Here is an 18,551-nt window from a genome sequence, read left to right as displayed (position 1 = left end):
CAATCGCAAATAAAATATATAATTTGCACAAATCTGTTTAAGATTAAAGTTCAAAAATTTTAGTTTTTTTCTTTCAAAATTAAACACAACATTGTAAATTGGGGTGAAATTTGGTAATTACCTTCCAAAAACGGGTATAACAACGAAAAAGGTTAAAAATTGCTGCCCTAGTACTTCCATAATAAAAAAGCTGTCAAAAACGACAAATTAAAAATTATAACTCTCGCTAAAATCAACCATAAAGATTAATGTTATTTAGTCACTATCAAAACTTACTAGGTTAAAGTTTCATAAGTTTAATGTTTTAATCGGATTTTGAACTCATTGAAACTTTAGCGTTGAATTTTTTTTTTTTGGATTTTAAATTGTTAGGATACAAATTCGAAATGTGTTGTTAATCTATTTTCAAATAAATTGTGAAATTTAGATATTTTAACTCATACAGTCAGAAAATAATTAAAAATTAAATTATTGGTGTTAAAGACACTATTATTTTAATTTTCATAATTTTAACTGTTAAAAATTGTAATGTCAGCTTTATTTATAATTTTAAAGGTATGAATTCAAATTGGAATGATTGAATTATTGCTATTTGAATTTTTGAATATGAACTATAGGATTTTAAGTTATTGGAATATTAATCGTTTAAATTTAAATTGTCTTGCAGTATGCAATTGTAAACTTCTTGTAATTTTGTGTTCTGTAGTTTCTTACATATATTATTGATAATTTCTTTCTAACATCTTTACGTCACAGACAGAAATTTATACTAGTTATGAACTACTTTAAACTTAAAACCAAATTTTTATTTAAAATCTAATACTTATTTCTTTGAGTAAAATACTTTGTAGAAAATAATGGTAGAAAACTGAATTTTATTGCTTAGTTTATAAAAAAAACAGAATTGTTTGTCTATAAAGTGGAAAAAAAAACTGTTTTAATTTATAAAATCGCATATTAGGTCACTAAATTTTAATAAAAGTAATTATTTTAATACACGATCATAACGGTTTTAAAATTTTGATAAATAAATTTTAATTCACTTGAACGAAAAAACTAGATAACATATTAGTAAATCTAATAGTTTTAATTTATTTAACTAAAATATTTTATAAATCTAGTATTTATCAGTTTATAATAATTTTTTGTTGCAGAGAAAATTTATAGTCTTCAAAAAGGAAATAGATATAATTAAAAAAAAAACCTCTTTTGCTAATATATATAAAGTTCATTTTTAAAGTATGATGATATATTTCATAAAAACAATCTATTAACAATTTTTGTTCCCGGCACTTTATTAATGAGTACTAACATTTTTAATACCGAATGTTATATATTCAAATAGGAAGAGTTATAAAATGGCGGCCATACATTCTTTAAAAAGTTAAGTTGAGATTATATGGTGCTTTTCTGCCAATGTGTGTTTTTACTCTTGTATTTTTATAAAATGGTTAATTGTATTTTATAGAATTGTGTTACTAGTAAAAAATGGATTAGTAAAAGTTTAATTTGTAGAGTTTTTTGTACTAAAAACTTAAATTGCTTATTATACTGAATACAACATTTTAAGCTAACTCAGACTTGTTTTTATTTTTTGAAAATTAATGCAGCAGGGTTGCCAAAAATTCTTAAATCCTGGAATTTAATAACTTAAACTCAAATAACCTTGAATTAAAGAAAATTATAAAAAAAGTCACAAAACCTAGATTTTTGAATAAAAACTCTATAAAAAATTGAAAAACCTGGATTAAGTAAAAAATATTAGTGAAATAATAAAGTTTATATTAGATACAAACTATCTACCACATACAAAACTTTTCTACCATTTTTGTATATTATAAGATACGTTTAAACTAGCATTACAATATTGTTTCAATAATTATATCCTATTTAATCCTAGTATTTTACCTTACAATTAATTTCATAGTAAAATGGTCAAAACAATTGCACTTTTAAAAACCTGGAAATATTTTCAAAACACCTTAGACATCCCATCTTATGCACTTAACCTACTATAGAGAATTAAAACAGCTAAAGTAATACATATATAATTATTTTTAATTTATATTTAGTCAGACTTTTTAGAGTTAAATTAGAAAAGAATTTGTTAACTCTAAAGATTATTTTTTTTGTTGAATAAATGTACTGATAAATTCTAAGTTTTGCAGGTAAAGTTAGTCTTAGTATTCTATCAAAAAGTAGTTGTTGAAAACTACATATATTGAATACTATTTCATAAAACTTCGCCTAAGACATAAAAAAAGAAGGCCAAATTAAAATGTAAAAATAAGATAAAAACTCTTGGTAAAATAAGATAATGAAATAAGTGCATCATGAAAATTATATGATCACTTTATATTATTTTTAAAAAGTAAACTGAACTTATGTAAAGATTTGATGTTTTTTAATCATTTAAATTTAAAACTTTAAAGTTTTGTTTAAATTAAATGTCTTAGAATTAAAAGTCTTTCATGTTAAGAAATATAAAGAGTTTATCGAAAAATTTCTTAAAATTCATTTTTTTTTTGTTTATTAAAGACTTGATTAGTAAAATTTATAAATAATTAAAAAATAAATTACCATTAAGGGTCTAAACTTTTTAATTAAAGCTTTAATTTCTATAATATTTTTTAAATATAAAAGTATCTTTTACTGCTTGTTAAAATTAAAAATTTAATTTCATAAGAGTAATATAGTTTTTAACCTATATAATAGTTCTTTACAAAAATGCAAAATTGTATTTATATTAATCTTCTTCCTAATAATTCTTAAAAATAATTTTCATAATAGCCCATATCATCATCTTATATGGTTTTAACAACTTATAACTTAAAAGAAAAAGATCAAAAAAGTATTTTTTTGTTCTTTTTTTTATGACAATAAATTTAACTTAATTCAATACTTAAACTTAACTTTTTTATGAATCATTTCTTGAAAACCTCAAGCTCTTTGCTCTTAAAGTAAAGTAAAAATAAAATGTTGCAAAAGTTAAAGAATATCTACCTAATGCACAATTTTACAAAGTCAAACTCTTAACAAAACAATAAAGATTTTTTGTTTTACTACAATAAGAAAATTTATTAGTACATATTCTAATGTTGGTTTTATAAAAAGGTAGTTTTCTACTCTAAATGCTTTTAAATACTAACAAAAGTTAAATTATTAATATATAAGTTTAAAGTTTGTTTTACAGTATCAAATTGTATATTGAGCATTTATTTTACAGTTTATCTCGTTTAAGATTAGTATTAAAATATACAGTTTGTAAAGATATTTTTAGAATTTCTGAAATTTTTAAAAAATCACATAAAAGTTGGAAACTATCCACCATACTACAGTAATAATATGTTTTACAGAATTTTTAAAACTAATTTATTATAAGTATATACATTTCTAAATACAACATCTTTAAATAAAAAGAAAAAAATATAGAACAAAATAGGTTGCTGAAGTTTTAAAAAGTCTGGAACAGAAATTAATGTCTTAGAGTCAGAAATATTTATTTTTTAACAGTATAGCATTTAGTAAACAAATAAACCTTTTTTTCATTATTGTGTAATGTCTTGGACGAAAAAAAAAGAATACACAATAACATTTATCATAAAGAATTTAAACAAACCAGTAAAAATATATATGGAGTTTTAAATTTACTATGTTAGAACTCATTTTCAATTAAAGTTCTTTTTTTTAATAGATTAGTATTCATTTTCCGTTTTTTTTAATCAGGTAAAGAAAATGCACACACTTTTTATAATTTTTTCTCAAAGCTTTGTTAAGATTTTTCCCAATAAAAAAGGAAAACAAGACTGAAATACTTTTGTACTAGAAATTTACGAGTTTATACAATTTTAAGAAATTAGTTTGATCTTTTAAATAAATGCACAACATTAATTCCTCATTGAAAGCCTGAAATACAGAAATTTTGACTGGTAATTAAGCCTTTGTTTCTTTTAACATATTAGACAAGTAACAAAAATGACCATAATAAATACCCAAAGAATAGTTAAAGTATCTTTTGTACTGTTTATTTAGTAAAAGAAAAAGTATATTGAGACGCATTTTATTTAAACAAATAAAAGCTACATGATATATTTGTATTAAAAAAATGTTTTATTTTCTCAAGCCATTTTATAGAGTTAAGTAAAATGTGCATATACTACAAATACTGTTCACTATATTTTTTAGAAAATTAAATTTTAATTGATAGACAGTTTTCAATCTCTGCAGTTATTTAAAGAGAAAGTTAGTACAAGTATAAAACTTAATTAAGTTTTCAATGATGCTTGAAAAAGTTAATCGCTTCAAAGCTTTTAACTTTATACTTTAGTTAATTTAACAAAATAGTTCATGCATTAACAAAATAATATACAAAACAAATATTTTCAGAATAGAATATTTTCATTAATTAAAATGCCACGCCCACTAATGGATATCGACAAGTTCAAGGCCGGTCTTGAACTTGTGTATGACGTCGTTTACCTCGGCAGTCACACCACCAATTCCACTAACATCCCTAAAGAGGTAAGTATAATTAATTTCAAACAATTTGAAACGATATACTCATTGCGAGAGTCGATCCTTGATGTAAGATTTTCAAGTACTTTTTGATCAATTTTTTAAAGGTATTTTTCCAAAGTAATCTGTAGTTTTTTTAATTGTAAACAACTTATACTGCTATGTTTCAACTAAATGTAACTTTCTGAATACTTTTCGATCAAACTTATTCCTTAGATTTTGTAAATTAAACTTTACCATTTTACAGTTTACATTTATTTTCAACAAAACAGGTCCTCGAAAGGGAATTCGAGATTCAGGGCAGCATAGTGTTCACCCTCCAGACGTTCGCCTTCGTCCCAGATGCGGAACAAGACGACAAGTTCAAGTTTGCTTTCCACATGGAGGAAATTGAGCGCGAGCAGATGGACGGAAAGGAGAAGATCCTCTTCGTCACCATGGACTGCAACGGGGAGAAGGAGAGGTTTTGATTGGTTTATTTTGACATGTAAAACGGTTTTGATTGGTTTATTTGACATGTGAAACGGTTTTGATTGGTTTATTTTGACATGTGAAACGGTTTTGATTGGTTTATTTTGACATGTAAAACGGTTTTGATTGGTTTATTTGACATGTGAAACGGTTTTGATTGGTTTATTTGACATGTGAGACGGTTTTGATTGGTTTATTTGACATGTGAAACGGTTTTGATTGGTTTATTTTGACATGTGAAACGGTTTTGATTGGTTTATTTTGACATGTGAAACGGTTTTGATTGGTTTATTTGACATGTGAAACAGTTTTGATTGGTTTATTTGACATGTGAAACGGTTTTGATTGGTTTATTTTGACATGTGAAACGGTTTTGATTGGTTTATTTTGACATGTGAAACGGTTTTGATTGGTTTTTTTGACATGTGAAACGGTTATGATTGGTTTATTTTGACATGTCGATGAGAACATTCTGAATGTGAGACGCTTTTGCGTAAACTGTATTTCTGACAAGAGTTAATTTAACTTTTTTTTCAACACGAACATATTTCAACATTTTTTATTAGTGTGTATACAGTTGTAATAACAGATAAATCAAAATTTGTATAGCTTTCTAACACAATCAACAATAGTTTAAAAATATGTGTTAATTAAAAATTGTAGTAAAATGCAAAGCTTTTTTATAGCTTATGAAGACATAAAAGATTCAATTAACCACCTAAAAAGGAAATCATTAGAACCCAAGAAAATATCCTATCTATTAAGTATGCAAAACTTTTTCCACTTTCATTAATTTTAAATTACTCTATAGAATTAGCTGAAGTACTAAACATTACAGTTTTTAAGAAAACTAACAAACACGACGCGTTAAACTTAAGGCCAATATCATTAAGTAATGGTTTTTTCGAGTTTTTTAACACATTATATATTTAAAAATTTTAAATCACCTTTTGACTATAATTTACTATCTGATAAACTATTTGTTTATGTTCCTAAATGCTCGTCAATTATTCAGCTATTAACATGCATGTATATTCATGAAAAGTTCCTCATCTTAAAAACTAATACATTAAAGTTGTTTACATTGATATCAAAAAAGCTTTCGATTCAGTATCACACAAACGATAATTAAAAATACTGAGTCAATATGGACTACATGAATCCTTAGTGAAGTGGTTCAATAATTTTTTAATCGGGAGATCACAAAGAGCGGTCATTAATGATACGATGTCAGACCATTTATCTATATACAGGGGAATGCCATTTTTTAGCATGCAATTGGGTTTTATAGTCTTTAGTGTTAAAACTATTTTCTAATGCTTTTTTATTGCAACTTCCATTTGTGAATTTTTCTTAGTTAATCCTGTCACCACCCATCACCACCTCTTAACATTATTAATTTGCTTACAACAAGTATTAACAATTCTTTTCTTTATTGTATATGTGTATATTGTTTTTTATAGATTCTACTTCGACGTGGCGAGAGAGGACGGAGAAGGGTCCGTGTACCACCCGCAATGGGTGCGTTTCGCCAAGAGGTACAACGAAGAAAAACAAAACAGAGTGAACGAAAGCTTTGAATCCTATGAGGAGTATTAATTTAGACAATAAACTGTAGTCAAAATATTAGTTGTTTTTTTAAGCTTCCTGTCTAGTGTGAACACTTTTCATCTTCCAAAAATTACTTGTAAAATCATTTTTAAGTTTACTTAGATGTAGAGACATAAGTGTCCTCCACCGTATTGAGTCATAAAGACAGCAAGATTGAGTCTAGCAACATCTTAAAAAATTTTGAGTTAACTAGTCATGCATCATCATTAGAATTAGAAACCTAACTAATGTATATAATTACCAAGGGTTTGGTACCAAAAGACGTTTTTGTATTAAAAAAACAGGGTCATAATGTCCTAAACTTTATGAACTATCAAATGCACACAAAAAATATTTTCGACTTGACCAGGAGACTTATATAAAACGTTGGCCAAGTTTCTAATAAGCATTTGCTCTCTGGTCGCACTTCATAGATTATATTTGATTTGATCAACAAAATTAAAAATAGAAATTTAAAAAACATTTCAAACGAAAAATCTCTCAAGCAAAACTATAATAAATCTTTAATAGCTACTTATTAAAAAAAAATAAGTTTTACTACAATTTTTTTTAAAGTAAGTTTATAGCTAAAAGTGCATAATGTGCTACAAGTTTTTATCTTGTTTGCAAATCTCTTGACTTTATCGATTCTTTATAGTTTCAATTTTCCTAAATATCAATTGTTACTTAAAATTGATCTCGTTGTTTTATAACTGAGTCTTTATTTTTGATAATTTGCGTAATGAGTATTTACAAGAATTTCTCCTGATTAAATCATGAGTACGGTTTCATTGTTCAAATACGACTTAGTTCCACCGAAAATTTCCAAGAACATTTGTCGTTTTTATAGGTATGAATTGTAAATTTTAAATCTAGTGTTAATATAGCTTTAGACAAACTGATTGATGGCGTGCAAATATGCTGTCTTTTAAGTCCAGTTTTTGTCCTAAAACAAGACTTAAAAGTATACACTTAATGCAAAGAGCGCATAGTTTACAATAAATTTATTACAAAAAACGATTTGGATATTGTTAATACTAGTTAAGATGTTTAAGAAGTAGATGCTATTCTAAATAAGTTGTTTAATAAAAAGTCAACAAAAAAAGTTGTGAAAACTTAAATATGTTTAAAAAAGTTTCTCAAGAAGAGAACTATTTTTACTTAGTTGATTTAGGATAGGCATTATTAAAAACAATTTCTTGTAATTTAGATACACATCTGTATACCAATGCGTATTTGTTATTTCAGTTTACAAATTTAAAAAAAGTTCACTTGATAATGAAATTTTAAGTTAAAACTGAATAAACATTTAATAGGTATTTAATGTTCAGTTGCCTTAGCATTATAGCGTTTTGATTACCGTGTTTTAAAGCTTTTCAACCTTAAATAATTTAACTGGTAATCTATCTGATATTTAGGGTTTTTATTGTCTGTTTAAACAAGGTTTTTTAAATTTTAAATAAGAGTTTTTCTAAAAGATCTACTTTATTTTTTAACTTTTTCGTAAATTGTGTTTTATAGTGAGGAAAAGATAAAATTTTTAGTAAGGCTACTTTTTACTAAGTATAACTAACGTAAAAGCGGTTGTGAAATATAATTAAAAAAATTTTAATTAAGTTTTATAAATAACTTGAAGTTTTAGACGATGAGACTGAGTTTGTCAGTAGTACCACTTAGATGTATAACTCTGTTAAATGTTGTACCTAAACATGCCTAACATGTGTCTTGGATTTCAAAAAATATAAGGTATTCTAAGATGGTCAAAATCGCCATGACAAAGGTTATACTACCTGTGGTGCTGTTTTCGGGTGCACCACTATTCAAATTCTGACAATTCAAATTTGGATGATTCGAGTCTATGAGTTTTAGTGATTCCTGATTATATCTTATAATAAACATTTTTTAAATTTGTTTTTTTATGCTATAGTAACCGTATAAATTCCCCACAACGACACTTTAAATTTTTTGAAAGTAGTAAATGATTTTTAATATATGGCTAAAGTAAGTTTTAAAATAAAGTAACTATAAATAGTTTTAAAAGTTCTTTTTACATAAATAACTATTTTTTTTTACTGTCAAGATTTTATTAATTAAACCAACATTAGCGAACAAAATTTATTTTCTTCCAAAAACATGTTTCTTTTTATAAAATGGTCTCTTTAAGTATTTCTAATTTGAGTTTTCATGTTAATACATGTATTCTTATATGATCAAAGTCCCAATGACGAAGGTTGTTATACGTGATGCTGATTTTTAGGTCAACAACCACATACGCTATGAAACGCAACTTTTTATAGTCATTTGTGGTGAAAAATGCTTATCATATTTGTTGTTTATTTAAAAAAATAAACGCGGTTGTTTCTGTTTAGATCAGATTATACATTGAGTCATAGTTTGGTACTTGTATTTAATAAGCTGAATATTTGCAGCATTTGTTTTACTCAAAAGAATACTTAGTTAGTCTTATTTCTTCTTTTAAACAAATGTATGTATTATAGATTGAAACAAAATATTTGGGTTATATATATATAAACTAAAAATTTTATAAGTTTACGTTAAACGTTTTCTGTATATCTGTATATACATTACTTTCTACTCAAGCGTTTTTTTAACACGTAATAAAAGTTTTGTTGAGGCTGATGCATAAATTTTCAATAGTTTTGTTAAAAAAAAACTTTACAACTGATTATACAAAATTTTAGATAAATAAAACTTTTATAACAAAAATATGAAGTGCAAAATTATTTTATTAGAGCTTAATTTTGATTCAAAGACAACAAAAATAAATACAATTTTCTATAAACTTACTACACAAGTATATAAATTTAAGATTTTTTTTTCTTAATTATAAACGCAAAAGACTTATGGAATATTAAACAAAATGAGCTGCATTCTACGGAAATGTTGTAGTATAAAGAAAATATTTAGTACATAAATAAAAATATAATTGTTAAAATTAAGTTTATAAACAAAACTTATTACACGACCAAATATATTTATGACTTATTTTTTTAGTTTTATAAACTATTTTCTTATATATTATTTGTGTATGTCTGTTTTTGTTATCGAATTAATATGTTTATTTTATTTGTGAAGTCGTAGCTTGTTTATGTTTTGAAAATATATAATAACTTTCTTTAATTAAAAAACTTAGATCAAATTTTGCGTAAATCTTCCTATAATTAAAATTATTTAATTTCTTAAAAGTAAGAGAACAGCTTTAAAATCTAGTAAATTCTTTAAAAGTTTTATGACAATAAAAATTTTGTAAAAGAACCTTGTTAATAGTATTTTATGGCATGTTGAATAAAAATCTAGTTCAATTTGTTATGATCTTTCAGGACAAAAATGTTTGATTAACAGGCGTTTTAGCTGTTGGTATAATAAACAAAGATTTATTATGAGCCTTTTATGAACAAAGACACTCATAAATCATGCATTGAAATATTTTATTAAAGTTTTCGTAAACAAACAGTTCTTGTAATAATTAAAAAAATCCGTTAAAGCCTGAGCTCAAGTTATTTTTCAAGAAATTTCATTTGCAATTGTTAAAATCATTGTATAGAGAAACTAAAAAACACTTCAAAAATTTAATTCTAATTAGATTTTCACAAAATCTGGCAGCTTGATAAAAATCAATTAAGCGTCGTCTCTTTTTGAAAGGAAAGTTATAATTTCACATTAACGTTAAATTGAAACGTGTCAAGTTTTGTCAATTCTACTCTTGCGCGATGTAAACTTTCTCATGTTTAGTGTTATTTATCACTTCCTGCCAAGGTAAACGTCACCTGTTTAGTCGTAAATAAATAAATCGATCAAAACGCAAAACTTTGTTTAACAAACATACAAAATGAATGGCATATAATTATGTTTAGACATTTTAGTTGAATACATTTTTAGTTTAAATTGATTTTTTTTTACAAAAACTAGTCTACTGTTAGTTTAATTGAAAGACTTTAAAGTAATAGTAGTTTACTATTTTGAAAAATTCCAAAGACAAAGTAACTGTCATGACATGCTTTGATATTTTTTATGTAATTGAATGAAAAGCCATGTGTTACATAGAAAGGAAAACAATACTGGTTAAACTCGTTACCAATTTTTATTATAAGTTCTGAGTACGACAAAATTTATTTACAATTTAACAAAATAGATCAGTTTTTGCACGAATGTTTTTTTTTTTTACGATGTTAGATAGCAGGAGAAAATTTTTAATATCGTTTCAATAGTCTAGTAGTTTTGTAACATATAAATAACTACTTAACAAGAGTAAAAAAACGGCATCAAATATACTAATAAGATCAAAAATTAATACGATAATTTACTGTGTAAGTTCAGTAGTGATAAATTTATAGCTCAAAAAATAAAATAACAAGTATGTTTTTCAGCTGTTGGTTCAATAAAGTAATAAATTCACTTTAACAGATTAAGAACAAACATATTATTGAAAATTGTCTGGCAAAAAATCAAATTAAATATTCAGTTGTTAATAATGAGAAAAAGTGTATTATTTTATACATTTTTCTTGCTTTAACAAATCTCCAATTTTATTTTTAAGACTTATTTCGATTAAGTTTTTTTTATTTAAACATCATATTTTAAAACTAATTTGGTTGATACTAAACCAGACAGTGTAATCTAAGTATAATTAATTGCTATAAATCATTTCCTTCAAACAACTATCTTCCCAAGTAAAAAATTCAAGCTTTAATGAAAAACACCACTTTTAAAATGTGTCAGTATTTACTTTTTTTTTTGACTAAATTAAAATTTTCTCATGATATAACTGTTTGTTTGAGCTGTAAACGTCAATAACAAATAAACAAACAAATCCTTTGTCATTTGGCGTTATGTTTATCGACATTTATGAAAGAAAGGCTTCATAAAACAAATTCAAGTCGACCAATTTCTCAGTATAACTTGACTTTCTTAATATTCGTGAGGTGTTTCATTGCTGATTTATGAAAATAATTACAAAAGCTTTTTTCTTTGAGTTTATTATATATTTATATTATTATGTATAAATATTTAAAAATGCTTGCAGAGAAAATGGTTTGTGCAAAATGGCTTTCGAATGTTTTTGATCAACTTAGATATTTTATCAACAAATATGTATATAAAATAGTATTTTAGCTTTTTCTTTTTTTTGCAGTTCTCATCAATTGAAATAAATTTTTGGTGGTTTTTAGATTGATGTAACGCCAAAATTAAAGAAGATAGGGTCGCTAAGGTCAAAAAGCTACAACTTATGGCTAAAGTTTGTATGTAAGAAAAAATGTTTTAAATATAGATTAAAACTTTTATTTTTGGAAAAATAAAATATTTGACTTTTTATTTAATCTAGTTTACGGTACCTGGACGATTTTGCCTTTTTACTATACTGTCCTGGAAAAGACGTTAAAAGGTATCCAAGTAGTGTGCGACTCGATAACCAAAAGGTTCGTCGTGCTTTAGATCTAAGGACCAAATGTTTTGAGCTCCTATTTGGTCGTTTAATAAACATGCTATATACATAAATGTACTAATAAGAGCAAGCTGCTTTATTCATATATCCACCTCTTATTATGCATGTCACCTAATTCTCTGTATTTTTAAGTGCAACTAACTTTAGCTTTTTTAGCTTTACTAAACACAAAATTTTGTATTGATCAAAACTGAAATACAAAATTGATCCATATCATTTAAAGTTGTTGCATTATTACCTGACTGATCAAACATTGTTAAACTTTTATAATGAATTTTTTTAAACATAAAACGTTTAACGACTTTGTCTCCTTGTTGAAATTAGACTACACTGTAAAAGATACAGAACGCTTTCAGCTTTCGGCAGTTAAAGCTGGTATTACAATACAGAAGAAATGTAAAAACTTTGTTTGCTTTTAATTAAGTTTTTTTAAATACAGCTTAAAAGAATGCTGTTAGCATAACGATAATAATCTATGCATAAAAAAGTGTTACATGTATTTTGTAAAGCTTTAAAAACGGTTGCTGAAAAAAAAAAACAAATCGTTTTCAATAGTATTAAAATTTAACTATTCAAAGTTGTGGCTAAAATTACAGGAAAAATACATATTTGATGTTATTTTTATATTTCATTGAAAAAATAAGCTTATTATTTTAAGTCAAATTAATTGCAAATATACTACAAATAATAAATTACGGTTGCCAATAAAAAAAGATAAACTTTAGAAATATCACAGCTTTTACAACTATAAACAGTCAAGAAAAAATAACAACAACAAAAAACGTAATTTTAAGAAAAATTAATCATAAATATAAGTCAGCTATTTTTTGTCAAAAACAACAAAGGAGTCTAAGAAACAACGCTGGATACAATAAGCTTTTGTAACTCTCACCGACAGTGAAAAGAACAAAATAACCAACTTTTTTTTGCTTAACACACACGAAGGGTTTATCTGCAAAACAAACATGGTAATTATCACGAGCTTATCCCGGCTAGAAAGCTCAACTCTCAAACTGAAAGCTTCCAGTTAAGCAACCATTAACAAAACCCACACAAGATGCATGAGACGCCCATGATAATAACTGTTCTGAACAAAACGTGTGATTTCAACCAAACTGCAATTACGCTCATTAAGTTAAAAAAAATAGGAAAATAAAAATAAATGACTACCATTAGGACGCAGCATGATTACTTTTGTGTAAATGAACTACGGTTTTTCTAATGTGTACTACTTGTTCATACAGTCTACGATCTTGTTTTCATACCAACAAACTACTTTTAGTAAATTATGAATAAATACTAAAAACCTAACGTAAAAACTTAAGATGTATTTTATAAGGTATTTGTTGTTATATAAAAAACCTTTTTAAAAAAATATTTTCGTAACTGACAGACTGCTTTTTCTACATACTTAAACAACAAACCAGCCGTTTTAATTTAAAACTGTAACGTGTTTGCATATATTAAAAATAAATTGCTAAATTAACTTAAGTTAAGCTTTTTATCAGATAAAATTTTTCACGCCATATGAAGTGGTGGTCTTATCAAAGCGGATTTCAACAGGATTATTTTAATCTTAATCATTTTCTAAAAGCGAATTAGACTTATGAACCTAGGTTTTTTTAAATTGATTGTATAAAATTCAAGGATATTTTTTGAAAGGTTTTTAGTAAAGCTCAAATTTATAGGAACATTTATTATTAAAAACGAAGGTAGAAAATTAAAAAAAAAAACTTGTTTCACATTTATAACCAATGTTTTTTGTATTACTTACAATGCATTTTTAAATTCAAACCTTGTTTTTTAACGTAAACAATTTTTGTATATATTAAACAATATTTTAATATCAAGTTACAGTTACAAAACTTCACAAAATAAATGATAATAAAAAACAACTAATACTTTATCTATTTAATCAAAAAATAATATTTTCTTTTTTTCAAAAAGTAATTCTCTTAAGCGGTACGGTCAAATAAAATTTCTTTATTTTTCTTAACATTTAAATAATTGTGCAGTTTTTCACAAGTCATAAACTAAAATGTTTTTTACGTCATAATGTGATTCTCATACGATCGGTACCAAGTGGCCTGCAGCACCATCAATTTTTTTGAAAACAGCTCCTAATTATTATTTTGTGTAAATTCATAAAACATTGAAAAACTAATTGGGTTTCAAAACAACTTTGTTTACTTGTTGGTAATTTAAATGCTTCTACACAAAATGTTTTCTAAGAGACCATGAGGTCACTTGCATACCATATTCACGGCTGCTTGAGCTCAATCTACTTGAATGGTTTTTTGTTTATCCAAAAAACTTAATTAAGTGTAAATTAAACCGGCTGAAAGTTCGTACTTTCAACGTGAACTCATTTAAGTGAAGGCAGGCTTAGTTTGTATACGTTGGCTAATTTTCAATTTTACAGTGTTTTTTAACACACCAGTTGATGTTGTTTACTAAACAATCAACAAAAAACATAATTTTCCGTTCGTAAAATAAGAAAGGCAAGAAAGTTTAGATATTAAGTTGCTAGGGGAGCTGTTGACCCTTGACGACCGAATAGCAACAGGTTTACATGGAAACTGTCGTCACGGGAATTGATTTTAAATTAAGCATTGAATTACTTATCAAAGTTTATTCAAAATTTTACGTGTAATCAAATTATTATGACACATTTTTGCTGCTACTTCAAGTAGATATTTACATAATACCTGGCATAAGCATGTTGTATAGATTGAGTGCTAACATATGTTTGAAAACGTACAATAAAAGTAAAGCACGACTGTTTGTTTTTTAGTCTTTAGTGATTTGTAATTTTAGACTAAAGCGAAATGCTTCAAATCTTACACAAAATAACTTTAAGCTAACCTATTGAGCGTTTTTTATTTTTGAGTTTTGTTCTAAATTAATGGAATAAATTATTAATGTATTATCAGTGTGTTTGAATTTTATACTTGTATCTAACTGTTTATAAACATTAAGAACATAAAATACTAATTAAAATCAAGTATGCGCTATATCAATATTTCTTTATGAAGTTAAAACGACAACTTATACGTTAATTTTTCCTCTTAACGCCACCGATTAGCTTATCTTTCATAATTTTTATCAACCTTGTTTAATTAAGATATACTTAACATGTTTACATAAATTAAATTCTGTACAAGCTTAAGGCACATAGTCAGATTTATCTTTAGCTTGCTTGCGGTTGCTTAAATTTATATCAAAGTTTGTTGCTTTTATAACAATCAATAGTCCGACTATGCAAACATTTTAAGTGATAAAAAAGTAAACAATCAAAGGTTAATTGACCCAACAGTTTTGAAAAAAAAAAACATAACGTCTTAGTTTATTTTAAATTTGATTTAAAGCTCACATAAAAGCAAGATCTTCGTAACACTCTTGATTGAAAAACAGCAAAATGAAGTTAAACAAACTGAAAGTTGTATAATTATAACATAATATATATATTTATAATATCAAAAATTTAAAATTTTCCCGTCACATTTGCTTCTTTCGCGAACAGCATATAATTAGTTTTTTTGTCAAAAATAGTTTTGGGCATACTAGAATTTTTAGAAAGTAATAAGTATGCAAATTAAAACCTAATTTACTTACTTTAACAATTTTTACTATTTTGCGTGATCTTTTATGCTTTAAATTAAATGTAGAAGATAAAATAAAACGGAAGTCTATTTGTAATTTTAAATAAAGTTTTAAATGAAAAAAACAAGTTTTAAATAGTATAGATAGGGTTTATCTAATTTTATGAAAAGTTGTAGAATCAAAATTTTTAGACTTAATGAATAATTGTAAGTTTTAAAGGTCAGTTAAGATTTTTAAGAATAATACAAGTGTTCTAACTTGTTGATGTTTTTAAGTTAAACTTTTTCTGAAGTAACACAATTAAGGACAAGTTAAACATTGCAAATTTGTTTTAAATTAACTGGATAAAACGGTGTAAAAAAAGATTTTTCCTTTTACTTTTAGCTATCCTACAAAAATTAAATTCACTTCAAATTTTACTGTATAATTTTTTCAAATATCAGTTTTGATATACTCTCTCATGCATCTTACTATTGCTTTTGTTAAAACTTTTCCTAGCAAACAATGTAGGAACAAAATCATTTGACCTTTGACTCGGGTGTTTGAAGTTAATTGGCAGTTTTCGAGTGTAAAATTATACGCGCGTGAGAGCAATTTGCACCTAGAACAACAATCAACTTGCTGAAAAATCACTCGCCACCAAATGTGTGGTTTGCTTACTTGAGAAAAACTCAGGCAAGTTTATTTTGGTTCGCTCACAGTTGTTTATTTTTTCTTACGGTTCACAGCGTTTATTTTTAACATTTATTCCTGTGTAAAAATAAAAACTGTTATATTCATACAAAAGGTTTTATCGTTTTAATGCTTTAGTAAAAAGGTAGTAAATCAATTGCCATTATTGGAATATTTTAGATAATATTTTTTTTTTCAAACAGTGCTACTTGTAAGCAGTAATTTTAAGTTATATAACAGTTTGTAACAAACTTTATTAACATAACATCTTTGAAAAAAAAATTTAAACTTGATTGTTACTAATCCTAACATTTAGTTTTAAATTAAACAAAGTTGTTTGATTATAAAAGTTTACCAATTTCTGCACTTTAAACATTTGACTTTGAAAAATATAAAGCTATTTTGATTGACTACTCTTTTTTTATTTATATAGCAGTTTTCTAAAATTTAAGAAAAATTTGGAAGATTGTTACAAAATAAAAATCGATTGCAATGAAAGTATTTTTTTTTGCAATCTTGTGTGGGAAAGAGTTTGAGAGGTTGTTTCAAGTACAGTGTGAATACAACAAACTTTCGTGGTTTCAACCAAACTATGGAATAAAATATGTTATACAAAATTATTCAGCTTCTAAAATTTTCACTGAGTTCTGAGTTTTTATACCAAACAAACTTGGTAAAATGTTTAACTTTCCAAATGTTCTGAAATGAACTCAACTAATATGAATTAAATATTTTACAAAAAAAAGTTTGATAAAACTTTAAGTATAACTACTATTAATTAATACATGCATTTAAGTAAGTAAAAGATTAGATAAATTTATTGAAAAAATTGTATTTAATTAACTTATTTTATACTCTTTAACTTAAATGTATACACTTTTGTTATAGATATATAACTGTAACTAACACACTTTTTATACATATAACACATATATATACATATATATTTATATATTTATTTATGTCTTTTATATTTTCATATAACTTACAACATTTGCAAAATATTACGTAAGTAAAGCTTTCTTTTAAAAGCTTAGCGTAATATATTGATTAAATAATAAAAAGTGCTTTTCTTAAACGCATCTTTTATTCACGCGAGATTTAACTTTTTCCAAGATTTTTAAAACTTTTTAATAACGCTAAATAAAAAAGTTAAAAAGTTTTTGTAAATAGTTTTAAAACTTAGTGGCAGTTTATCTGCTAAGTTGTTGGCATTTATTCACTTAAATTCAAAACTTACAACTTTTTGACATTAAAAATAGATTTAAAAGTGTTTTAACTTTCAGAACTTGAAAGTTTTCTCTTGTAAAAACTTCAACCTGCTATCAATTTCACTTTACCTTTTTGATTATAAGGAAATTTGTGTCGTAATTTTTTTTATAGTTACATTAAAAAAAGAATGACTTTTGTGTTTGAATTCAACAAAAATTATTGCTTATGTAAAAAAGAAAAAACCTCTTCACAAAAAAAATCTAAATATATTTCTTTATGGTGTTGTTTAAGGGTTAAATATAGCAACAATTGAGCATTCAACTTTAAAAAATACTCGTTTAATGTCACACAGTACTTCTAAACGCGGATTTTGACCTTTTTAGTTTGCTTTAAAATTCCAAAACATCAAACACGACTACTAAAGCAAAAAAACAAACATATTTGTATGCGATAATGTGAACAGCAAACAGCATAATAAGGCCACTTCAAAACCCTATCAACAAATTGTGCTGATAAAAAGTTCATAGTGGGGATTTTGGTATGTAGTTCGTACACGCTGCTTGCCGTAGTTAAAAGGCTGAATAATATTTTTTATGTTAGTTTTAACACGGTTTATAAATAGTACGGAGTAAAGTTGTTTTTATATCTAACCTGTGAAAATAATTGCCTGGTTAAAAAAAATTTGAAAATAAACTGTTTTACTGATTAAAAATACTTGTTTTTTAAAATTTACGTAACTAAAATAAAAAGATTAAAGTTTAATTTTAAGCAAATAAATAACAACGATAATTTTAAACATTAGTTTTTTAAAGTCCATGTAAAACAGTTGTTACTTTATTTTTTACTTATTAGATTTCAGTTATAGAGTTTACACTTTATGTTTAGCTTAATTTACTTAATGTAACATTTTGATAGTTTTTAACTAGTTTTTATTACTTTACTTATTAACTTTACAGTTGGTCACAGTTAATAACTTATTTTACCAAAGTTTTATTATACTACACATAGGATTAAGCTGCGAGTC

Source organism: Thalia democratica, chromosome 3 (assembly GCF_965202585.1).
Source record: "Thalia democratica chromosome 3, ktThaDemo2.hap1.1, whole genome shotgun sequence".
NCBI lineage: Eukaryota > Metazoa > Chordata > Thaliacea > Salpida > Salpidae > Thalia > Thalia democratica.
Note: the sequence above shows the minus strand (reverse complement) of the source record.